Raw genomic sequence first — 12762 nt, 5'->3', positions numbered from 1 at the left:
ACAGTCTCCCACTTGCACTAGAGTCAATAATCTAGATTACATTGTAAGGTACTTAACACCCATGGCATTCTGGTGTTGGTCATACTTTGCCCTAGGGAGAGCTTTAGTCAACGGTTCTGACACACTCAGAAACATATGTATTTTGCAATTCATTTGCGTCTTCACGCATCACTCATTTTCCAAATGAGTCGGCATTAAATATGTTTGGTCTTCTGGTGGAACCTTAATTCCGCGGTCTGAAATATGTCACTAATATTGTCATACACAATATAGCTTCAAAGTTCTGACACTATCGGAACTACACCAAGTTCTCAAAGAACCTCTTGACTTAACATCCTCAGTCATTGTCAAAACAATAACATATTCTGCCTTCGTTTGTAGAATCCGTCACAATATTTAGAACTCTTCTAAATCTAGCATTGTGCTACCTTTTAAACAACACTTAGCCTAATTTTGAGATTGAAATTTTATTTTTATATGTGACAAAACCAATATCGGTGCAACACCTTACAGCGATTTGTTTGTCATTTTTCCATACAAAACTATTTATATATCCTTGGTTCTTCTAAAGTACACAGGGATATTCTTACTGTTTGTCCAATGATCATCACATGAATCATTCTGGTATATGCTCCTAACATTTTAGAGCACAGGACATCTGATTGTGTACATATTAATTGTGATCTAAAATCACTCATGTGTTTTTACTCATTGAGTGTCAGATACACTCACTAAATATGTTTCAGTTCATATCCTTTCATTGTAGTTTAGTTCTCAATGAAACCTTTTTAATCAATTATATAATTACATTATTTATAATCAACGATATGTCATCTACATAAAGTATTACAAATATGTCTCAGCGCTCCCACTTAATTTTTTGCAAATGCAAGCCTCTTCATCGTCTCTGATGAAATCATAACTCTTTGATCATTTCATCCGGTGAAGATTCCAACTCCGTGATACTCACTTCATCCAATTGAAGTTCGTATACCTATCTAGTATTCCACGGACTAGCAAAACAATTGACTCTATCTTGTATACACCTTTAATACACACTTCTGTTAAGTAATGTATTTTGCCATCCTACTATCATATCTCATGAAAGAAATATGTAGCGATTACTAGAATAATCCATATAGACTATAAGCATTGCTACGGAAGATCTAATCTTATCGTAGTCAACTCTTTGAACTTTGTCGTAAACAACTTTTTGACAAGTCGAGCTTATTCAAGGATATTCCATCCAAGTCCATCAATTTTATAGATCCGTTTACTTTCAAAAAGTATTCATCTATCTTGGATTTCATGGCGTATAGCCATTTTAACGGAGTCAGGGCCCATCATAACTTCTTTGTATGTAGTTGGTTTATCATTGTTCAAAAACAATCCTTTGTTCACAAATCATTTATTTGATCACAAAGTAAACCATACCTACAAGGTTCAATAAGTACTTCGATCTCCATGACTATAACATTTTGTAGACATGGGAGCCATGATCGTCGTGGCCGCTTCCGGAACCAATTCCGATGCTGCGCTACTCTGATCATTATGCTCAGGTTCATAAACCTTATCAAGTTTTATTGTCCTCCCACTCAAATACTTCGCTAAAAACAATTTCTTGGAAATTAGTAAGAAACATCGACAAACACTTTTGTCTTTGTCTCCATAGTGGAAATAATTCCCAATCAATTCTGTGGGATAACCAACAAAGACATTCATCCGATTTTGGTTGTAAACTTATTTACTTTATGCTATGCATTCCAAAATTTAAGAAAGGACTATTAGGGTTCATACCCATGCCATAACTCGTATGGTGTCATTTCACGGATCATGATGATGCTCTATTTAGTGACAAAACGGTAGTCACTAAAGCATAATCCACAAAAATATAATAGCATCAATATTTTATCTCATCATTGACCCAACAAGGTTTGGATACATCTCTCGGATACTCCATCATCACTATGATACTCCAAGAAACGTGAGTTGTAGAACAATTTCATAACTCTCTTAGATGTTCGCTAAAACTCGTAATTCAAATATTTCCAATATGATACAATCATAGATATTTGACTTTTCTATTACGATGATTTCCACCTCATGCTGAAATTTATTTGAATCCATTCAAATGTTTCAAACTTCTTCCTTATCGAATATATCCACATATATATACTCAATTCATTGTTGGAAGTTTTCATGAAGTAGAAGAATCTCCCGCACAACCTATGCCCAGTGAACCACATACATCATCATGTATTTTTCCACTAAGTTAGTTGCCCGTTCAACTCTTGGCCTATGAACGGTATTTCAGTCATTCTCTTTAGAAAAGATTTGCAAGCGCCAAACGATTCAAAAATCGAATGACTCCAAAAATCCATTTGCATGGAGTTCCTTCATGCGTTCCTTTCTAATATGACCTAAATTGCGGTTCCACAAATAAGTGGAATTCAAATCATTTGCCTTATGGCATTTTAGCGTCAGTATTATGTATGTGTGTTTCACCATTAAGATTTATAATAACTTATCCATCGTACATGGAGTAATGTCATAATTTGAACAACTCATTGTTTTCATTTGACCAGAGCAAAATAACAATTATTAAGTTCTTTATTATAAATTCTAAGGGCTAGATAGGATGCCAACGACGAACATAATAACACTTTAATTTTGTTCCAGAAGTGCATTCCTATCATATTCCTTGTCAGTCACTTAGGCCATTGTATTCTTGTATTGCGTTGTTTTGTATGACATTTCATACCAACCAATATGGTACTAATACCCAAGAATTTCATTGTGTGACCAAACTAGGAATACAACCATAACATGTATATCATGTATATACACCTGAGCTAGACTTTCTAGTCTTTTTCTTTCTGCCAAAATATCTTTTGTAGTTTCTCTTTTAGCTTTCCTCATTATTCAGAAAATACTTCACCTTCAATAACTTCTAGGTTTGTTGGTCAAATACCAATAACCTTGAGGTTCTTACTTTGAAGTTGATCATCATATGACAAGTGTTTCAGATTTCACTATTAGTAACTTTGTAATATGATGAACAATTTCACTCATAATTTTATCCATTATATCATGATGACTTTCCGAGATCATGTCTGTACATGTTAGGCTCGTAAAGTTTTAACCTTGGTATTCGCATGTGCAAATCTGGCTTGCACCCGTTGTATGCACACGTAGAATCTATCACACCCGATCATCACGTGATGCTTCGAAACGACGAGTCTTAGCAACGGTGCATACTAAGGACGATAACTTCATGGATATGCGAATATTATTAGTGCCCCAATAGTTGGAGGATTGTGACGCCTGGCGTCTTCAACCTTCATACATTCCCATAAAAGTTATGAGTTTATGTAGTCTCACCAAATTTATATTCTATCATCTTGCAATAAGGTCTTAGATATCACATATATCTCATACCTTGATTATTTCTGAAAACTAAATTTTCAGCTCCTTATTTTTCAAACAGATTTGAACTTCAAGTTTCACGGAGACAAGATAACTTTAGATACTAATTGAAACCATAGCTCTTTGAATCAACAATGTGATGTTTACTAAAAGTTTGCAATAGGACTTAATCAATTCTTGATTCTTTAACAATATGGTACCAATCCATAAAGTTTCTTGTCAGATTTTAACAGTATTTCTATCTCAATAACAAGACTAGCGCATGGTAGAAAACGGATGCCAATACTACAAAATTAATTCAAAATACTACTTAGACTATGTTTATGATAATTAGTTCATGTTTTAATCTAATTACTAATGAACTCCCACTTAATACAACATCCCTCATAGTTGTTAAGTGGTACACGATCCACATCCACTACACCAAAACCGATCATCACGTGTGATGATGTAGCTTCAATGGTGAACATCAACATGTTGATCATATCATCTATATGACTCGTGTTCAACCTTTTGGTTTCCGTTGTCCCGAGGCCATGTCTGTACATGCTAGGCTCGTCAAGCAAACCCTAGTATTCCGCGTGTGCAACATGGCTTACACCCGTTGTATGTGAACGTTGAGTCTATCACATCCGATCATCACGAGATGCTTCAAAACGATGAACTGTGCAACGGTGCATACGAGGGGAGAACACTTTATTATCTTGATATTAATGTGAGGGATCATCTTATAATGCTACCGTCGCGATCTAAGCAAAATAAGATGCATAAAGGATTAACATCACATGCAATTCATACGTGATATGATATGGCCCTTTTGTCTTTGCGCCTTTGATCTTCATCTCCAAAGCACGGACATGATCTCCATCATCAACGGGCATGATCTCCATCATCGTCGGCGAAGCACCAAGGTCAATGGCGCCGTCTTCATGATTGTCCTCCATGTAGCAACTATTACAACTACTTTGAAATACTACTCAACATGAAATTTAAAGACAACCATAAGGCTCCTGCCGGTTGCCACAATACAATAATGATCATATCATACATAGTCATCATCACATTATGGCCATATCACATCACCAAACCCTGCAAAAACAAGTTAGACGTTCTCTAATTTGGTTTGCATATTTTACGTGGTTTAGGGTTTTCGAGTAAGATCCAATCTACCTACGAACATGAACCACAACGGTGATACTAGTGTTGTCAATAGAAAAGTAAATTGAATCTTCACTATAGTAGGAGAGACAGACACCCGCCAAGCCACTTATGCAATACAAGTTGCATGTCGAGCGTGGAGCAAATCTCATGAACGCGGTCATGTAAAGTTAGCCCGAGCCGCTTCATCCCACTATGCCACAAAGATGCAAAGTACTCAAACTAAAGATAACAAAAGCATCAACGCCCACAAAACCATTGTGTTCTACTTGTGCAACCATCTATGCATAGACACGGCTCTGATACCACTGTAGGAATTCGTTGCATAGAAAACAAAAAATTTCCTACCGCGAACACAAAATCCAAGCCAAGATGCAATCTAGAAGACGGTAGCAACGAGGGGATTGTCGAGTCTCACCCTTGAAGAGATTCCAAAGCCTACAAGATGAGGCTCTTGTTGCTGCGGTAGACGTTCACTTGCCGCTTGCAAAAGCGCGTAGAAGATCTTGATCACGGCGCCACGAACGGGCAGCACCTCCGTACTCGGTCACACGTTCGGTTGTTGATGAAGACGACGTCCACCTCCCCGTTCCAGCGGGCAGCGGAAGTAGTAGCTCCTCTTGAATCCGACAGCACGACGGCGTGGTGTCGGTGGCGGTGGAGAATCCCGGCGGAGCTTCGCTAAGCGTGCGGGGAAGAAGGAGGAGTGGGGCGGCTAGGGATTGGGGAGAGGGGGGCGCCGGCCATCTAGGGGTGCGGCCACCTTGTGGTCTTTGGGTGGTCGGCCCCCTCCCCTTGGCCCCTCATTATATAGGTGGAAGCCCCAAGTGTTGGACTACAAGTCTCCGAATAAGACCCGAACCAAAAACCTTCCATGTGATAGGGAAACCTACCCAAGGTGGGAATCCCACTTGAGGTGGGATTCCACCCTTCCATGTGGGGGGGTGGCCGGCCCCCATAGGGGAGTCCACTTGGGACTCCTCCCCCTTAGGGTTGGCCGGCCATGGGAGGTGGAGTCCCTCCGGGACTCCGCCTTCCTTAGTGGTTTCTTCCGGACTTTTCTAGAACCTTCTAGAACCTTCCATAGAACCTTCCGGATCATTTTAAATCACATAAAATGACTTCCTATATATGAATCTTATTCTCCGGACCATTCCGGAACTCCTCGTGATGTCCGGGATCTCATCCGGGACTTCGAACAAATATTCGAACTCCATTCCATATTCAAGTTCTACCATTTCAACATCCAACTTTAAGTGTGTCACCCTACGGTTCGCGAACTATGCGGACATGGTTGAGTACTCACTCCGACAAATAACCAATAGCGGGATCTGGAGATCCATAATGGCTCCCACCTATTCAACGATGACTTAGTGATCGAATGAACCATTCACATACGATATCAATTCCCTTTGTCACGCGATATTTTACTTGTCCGAGGTTTGATCATCGGTATCACTCTATACCTTGTTCAACCTCGTCTCCTGACAAGTACTCTTTACTCGTACCGTGGTATGTGGTCTCTTATGAACCATTCATATGCTTGCAAGCTATTAGACGACATTCCACCGAGAGGGCCCAGAGTATATCTATCCGTCATTGGGATGGACAAATCCCACTGTTGATCCATATGCCTCAACTCATACTTTCCGGATACTTAATCCCACCTTTATAACCACCCATTTACGCAGTGGCGTTTGATGTAATCAAAGTACCTTTCCGGTATAAGTGATTTACATGATCTCATGGTCATAAGGACTAGGTAACTATGTATCGAAAGCTTATAGCAAATAACTTAATGACGTGATCTTATGCTACGCTTAATTGGGTGTGTCCATTATATCATTCACATAATGACATAACCTTGTTATTAATAACATCCAATGTTCATGATCATGAAATGATGATCATCTATTAATCAACAAGCTAGTTATACAAGAGGCTTACTAGGGACTCATTGTTGTTTACATAACACACATGTATCAATGTTTCGGTTAATACAATTATAGCATGATATATAAACTTTTATCATAAACATAAAGATATATAATAACCACTTTTATTATTGCCTCTTGGGAATATCTCCAACACAACCATTCACCCCCATTAGCTCAAAAATACTCTCACACGCCAAAGCTCTGACTCTCTACAGTACTAGATCTGCTTCGCCGCCGGCATACTCCTCCACAACGTAGCCTTATCGTGTTGGCTGTCCACCCACCTGATCCGCTCCCCCGCCGCCCTCGCCACCGACGGATCTGCTTCACCGCCGACCTCGCCACCGATGGATCTGCTTCACCGCCGACCTCGCCACCGACGGATCTGCTTCACCGCCGACCTCATCCACATCATAGCAATCAACGCCTTTTCATGTCGACGCACCGGATCCTCTCCAACGGAACCGGGTCTGCTTCACCGCGCCCCCCCCCCCCTCCACAGAAGCCGATCTATTCCACCGACTAGCTCGGCGCACCGGCTGTATCAACTTCACCGAATCCCTTGCCAGCCAACCAGATCTGCTTCACTAACGCCCGCTTCTACTGAAACAGGGTCGACTCATCGTCTCCCGCGTTCACCGCCGCTGGAATGCAAGTTGCCGCCCCCGTCCACCCCGCTGCAGCTTGGTTAGTACGCTGGCCCGTTAGATCGCGGTGTTTCTTTAGCCATGTTTTGTGTAGTTATTTGCAGATCTCATATGCCATTAACTTTCTTTATTTGTTACTTTGCATGAAGTTCGTTTAAATATTGTACAGTACAAAAGCATTATCCGGTCGCTACCATCCTGTTCATTCTACTGACACCTGTGTGCATCCACATACTTATAGCCTTATACCCATTCATTTGCTGCCAACTGTTTTTGTACTGCATGCTATTCCTTTTATAGTCATGCTATGGGCATTTCCAATCTGGTTGTTCTTATACCACGTCATTAGCTCACCGCTAGCCGCTAGCTGTTTTCTCGTGCCTGCTATTCTCACACTGCTTTTATAATCATGCTATGTGCATTTCCAATCTGCTTGCTCTTATACCTCGTCTTTAGCTTATAGCTATTTTTTTTCCATGAATGCTCCTGTCGCACAGCTTGTATAGTTATTGCTGCGTGCATGTCTGGTCTTTGTATTATCGTAGACTAACCTGTCAATGTTATTTTTCCTAGGGATTGATCATGCGAACCACTTATTAGAATATCCAACATTAACAGCGGGGACGCTAGGGAAGGTTGGAATCTGAGTTCTTGGTTGGTAATTTTGGCAGTTTAATTCTGTCGTTATCTATAACCTATATGCATTGTTCCTTATGCAAGAGATTAACACTTGGAACCCTGCCATAGCAATGCCATTCATGCTTTACTATGTTTCTGCCTATTTGATATGCTTGTCTTGGAGCAACTGCGAAGGTGATTTGAACCTGACATTTGGTCATTCTTAATGCCAGTTTACTTTATGTGGAAAACCTTGGCATTACCCTACTCTAAATCTGAATGTCTGAAATTCGTATCTCATGAAAAGCAACATATAGTTGGTTTTAATCTGATATCTGGTAAATATTGGCTTATTCATTTGGCAGCTCAAGTTTTTTGTTATTTGAAACCAGCTGACTTGGTTTTAAATGTGATATCTAAACACAGATTAAGGACAATGGAGCAGGAGGATTAGCATTTCACTTGATGGCTGAACCTAAAATGACAGGCATGTCGACCACGACTAGTGCACGCAAGAGAAGGACCTGCAGTGGGCCAGTATGTGCTTAGTACATGCATCTTATCTTATCTTGTGCTTATTTCTGCTACATGCTGTTATCTGATCTCTACATTGCGTAATACATGTTTGAATAGTTAATTGTTGTAACTATGTTTGCAATATTACCAGAATGCAGTTTTAATGAAGCAGTCATCATTAGAAGATAGTCGCCAAAGCGACCCTGTGCAACATTATGATGTAAGTTTGTGCTTAGTACAAGTTCCATACATTGTCTTATTTATGCAACTTGTTATTATCTTATATCTACATTGCATAATAAATGTTTGAATAGTTCACTGTTGTAACTATGTTGCAATATTACTAGAATGCAGGTGTAATGAAGAAGTCCTTAGTAGAAGATAGAGCGCAAAAAAGGTTCCGGGGTGAGCCTATGCAACGATATAATGTAAGTCTGTGCTTAGTACTTGTGACCATCTCATATCGACAATGCTTAATACATGTTTGCATAGTTCATCGTTTAACTCTTTTTGCATTATTATCAGAATGCAGTTGTGATGAAGCAATCTTCATCAGAAGAGAGGCCCACAAAAAGTTCTGATCTTTCTTCTGATGCATCCTCTCATAGCCGTCAACCTAGACCATTCCTTTCATCAAACAGTAAATATCTCAAGGCTGTACTTTATAAAAGACATGGTATTGCTGCTTTAAGATCTGTAGCTGATATGTTGACCAAGAATACACAAGATTCAATCAAGGCGATTGCCAAATGTCAACGTGTTATTGATGATGCTAATAGAAGTCCTCAATGATTCTATGTGATTTTTTATTTGGGCACATTAATTGCCTTGTAATTTTCCTAGTTATTTTATTTGTGTATGTAATTGTGTGTATCATTGATACCAGATTTTAGGCTCATGAAATTTAATGCAAGTTGACTAGTCAAACAACCAGGGCCCTACAACTGATTGGGCCGGCCCACTTACAGTAGTGTGGGACCCACTTTCATTTTGGGTCGGCCCACCTACTTATTGGGCCGGCCCGTTAACAGGGAAGTGGGCCCCACCAGCTTATTGGGCCGGCCCACTATCTTGTTGGGCCAGCCCACTTGCTATATTGTGGACCCCACATACTAAATGGGCCGACCCTTCAACAGGAAAGTGGGACCCACCTATGTTTTTGGCCGGGCCCACTATCTTGCTGGGCCGGCCCACTTGCTATATGGTGGACCCCACATACTAAATGGGCCGGCCCTTTAACAGGAAAGTGGGACCCACCTGTGTTTTTGGCCCGGCCCACTATCTTGTTGGGCCAGCCCAATTGCTATATGGTGGACCCCACATACTAAATGGGCCGGCCCTTTAACTGGAAATTGGGACCCACCTGTGTTTTTGGCCCGGCCCACTATCTTGTTGGGCCGGCCCACTTGCTATATGGTGGACCCCACATACTAAATGGGCCGGCCCTTTAACAGGAAAGTGGGACCCACCTGTGTTTTTGGCCCGGCCCACTTTCTTGTTGGGCCAGCCCATTTGATCTATTGTGGACCCCACGTACTAAATGGGCCGGCCCGATAGCAGGAAAGTGGGACCCACATGCTAATTGGGCCGGCCCAATAACTTCTTGGGCCGGCCCAGTTGTTTTAAGGTGGACCCCACTAGGTAAATGGGTCGGCCCGATAACAGGAAAGTGGGTCCCACGTGTCTTGTGGGCCGGCCCTTTTGCCTGTTGACCGGTCAAACGAGTGCATTCGGCCCGGCCCACATGCTTAGTGGGCCGGCCCATTAAAATTTTGACCAGTCAACCTTAGAGGTTAGGCCCGGCCCACGTAACTAATGGACCAGCCCAGCTATATAGTTGACTGGTCAAACTAAGTCAGCTGGCCCGACCCGCAAACTTAATGGGCCGGCCCGCTTAAGACGTGGCAGGCCACGTGTGGGCCTACCATCTACCATGGGGTTTCAGCCGGTTAACGCCGTTAACTGCCAGTTAACGGCGTCTGCCACGTGGCAGTTTGCATGACGTCAGCAGTCAACGGGCTCCCGGAAACACTTGCGCAACGGTCCGATTTTCCGTGGCGGAAGGGCGCCCAAGCGCGACGGACCGAAAAAATCGTCGTAGGACTTTGCCTGACGCAGTTTCCACAACAGAACCCATATCGTCGGGTTAGGCCCATAGGCGACGAAAAATACCCCTTAGCGGACGATTTTGAGACGTTGTCTATCAGAACTTTTCTTGTAGTGTAGTGAGAGAAGCATGAGCAACTTCAAGCTCCTTATTTGAAGCATCGAGCTCTTGGGCCAATAATTGAGCCCTTTCAATAGTTTCAAGGTCCTTAACTTTATCTAGTTCAAAAGTTCCAATTTGTTGCTTAAGGCCTTGAGATATGCACCTTTTGTTTTTTAGCTATTGTCTTAGGAGATTGAATCTCCGTTCTTTATCATTCAAATGATATTCTAATTCCTCAATAGACTCGTCCCTTTCTTTGAGGGAGTCCATCAAGAAATCAAACTTGACAAGAGCATCACCACGAAGAGTGCATCTTACTTTGTAAAGTTCCTTAAGCATAGCTACCTCTTCTTGATTTTCAGTTTCATCATCAAGAACACAAGATAGGGAAGGTGGGGATTCCATTACCTTTGTTTCCCTCGTCATTAGACAAGAGCCGGCTATCGTAGACGAGGGAGAGTCATTGGAGTCATCATCATGAGTTGTTCTTGCCATGAAGGAAGAACCAATATCATTCTCCGTGGAGTAATCCTTGGAGTAGTCATATGTGAAGAGTGACCCGGGTTTGGAGAAAGCCAAACCAGCCACTCCGGCCTCCTTCTCCTCATCTTCTTCCTCCTCATCTGAAGTGTACTCAGCCCCAACAAAGGTTCTTCCCTTGTTCTTCTTGTATCGTTCATTGATTGGATTTGGCTTCAATCTTGGCTTGACCCCTTTGACAAACTTCATCTTGTCTACCCTCTTTTCATAAGGGCACTCATTTGCAAAGTGACTATCTTCATCACAGTTGTAGCACGTTCTCTTCTTCTTCTTCTTCTCATTGAAGGACATTGGGAACTTCTTCTTGTACTTCTTGGCAAAGAAGGCAAAGTCTGTCGCGATGTCACTAGTTGAAATCATCTCTTCATCTTCTTTGATTTCATAGGCTTCTTCTCTTTCTTGGTCAGCTCTAGCCTTCAAAGCAAGGTTGTGTGAGGATCCATCGGCAAGGTTCATCGCCATGAGCCTTTCTCCTATCTTGGCCATGTTGTCATTGGCTGCCACATAGGAGACTAGATCATTTGCGTTCAGGTCAGCTTGCTTGGTAAGGATTTGCAAGTTGAGTGCAAGGTTGGTGTCCTTTTATTTGACAGCAATCATGGTAATGACCTTGGACTTTATGAATTCTTCATTCATTTCAAAACCATCATTGTACTTTTCACATCCAAGGCCCTTGACCTTTACTCTAAGAGTACCAAGCCTTCCATAGGCATCGGCCAAGGATTCTCCTTCTCTAATCATGAACATAGTTGCCTCTAACTTTGCTGACTCATAGAGAGCTGCTTGGATCAGATTGGTTGCCTCTTGGAGTACTACAATCCGATCCCAAAGCTCTTTAGCGGTGTCAATGTCATTGACTTGACCAAGGAACTTGCGGTTGATGCCACTTCTAATCTTGTCACATGCAGAGGCATTGAGTTGGCGGTTGTAGAATTTAGTGGAGGTTAGCCTAATGGGATCTTGTGGCTTCCGGTAACCATTCACGGTGATCTCCCACAACTCCACACTGCAGCTGCGAATATGAGACTCCATAGAGGATTTCTAAAAATAAATGTGAGTTCCATCAAAATGGGGAACATTCCCACTATGGTTTATATGAGGCATGGGTGAAGTGTTTTTGGGATAGTCATGATTGACTTCATGGAAACCTTCGGGAGGGACCGAAGTCCCACTAGAAGTCCCACTAGTCAGGTTCTTAAGCAAGGCAGTCATTTGTGCCATTTGGCTTTGTACTTCATCCTCCTTCTTTTTCTCAGCGTCATATGCTAAGAATCTGGATTTCATCTCCTTAACCGAAATGTTAGAATCTTCATCCAGACCCTCGAATAGTTTATCCATCTCACTCTTAAGGCTGTAAAGCCCTTATAAAGAGTCCAGGCTCTGATACCAATTGAAAGTTCAGAGATGGTAAACCTAGAGGGGGGTGAATAGGTTTCTACAAATTTTAATTCTTTCTTTGCAATATTAGGCTTTGCGGAATATAAAGGTGAGCCTAATGCAAACTAGGTGAGGCACCTTATATGATGATACAAGAAACTCGAGCACGAAGGCTCTCACAGGAAAATATAACACATGTAAGGAGTTCGGTTAGGGATAACCGGTAGGACGCGGAGACGAGGGTTTATTCCCGTGTTCCCTTCCTTTGCAATAAGGTACGTCACGTTTGGAGGGGTGGAGGTACCACAAAGGATTCCCCAACTCCACGAAGGCT

The 12762-nt window shown here is 41.9% G+C and overlaps 1 long non-coding RNA gene across 1 annotated transcript; it reads left to right on the top strand.

Annotated features, from left to right (window-relative positions):
- Window positions 1-8361: 8361 nt before the first annotated feature.
- LOC127313302 (uncharacterized) lies at window positions 8362-9013 on the top strand. The gene is made up of 3 exons (XR_007858872.2): window positions 8362-8522; window positions 8650-8730; window positions 8828-9013. It is a non-coding gene; the product is annotated as an uncharacterized lncRNA (long non-coding RNA).
- The last annotated feature ends 3749 nt before the right edge of the window (window positions 9014-12762 follow it).

The sequence above is a fragment of the Lolium perenne genome, chromosome 7, assembly GCF_019359855.2.
Source record: "Lolium perenne isolate Kyuss_39 chromosome 7, Kyuss_2.0, whole genome shotgun sequence".
In the NCBI taxonomy this organism is placed as follows: Eukaryota; Viridiplantae; Streptophyta; class Magnoliopsida; order Poales; family Poaceae; genus Lolium; species Lolium perenne.
This window is presented reverse-complemented; position numbering and strand designations above follow the sequence as displayed.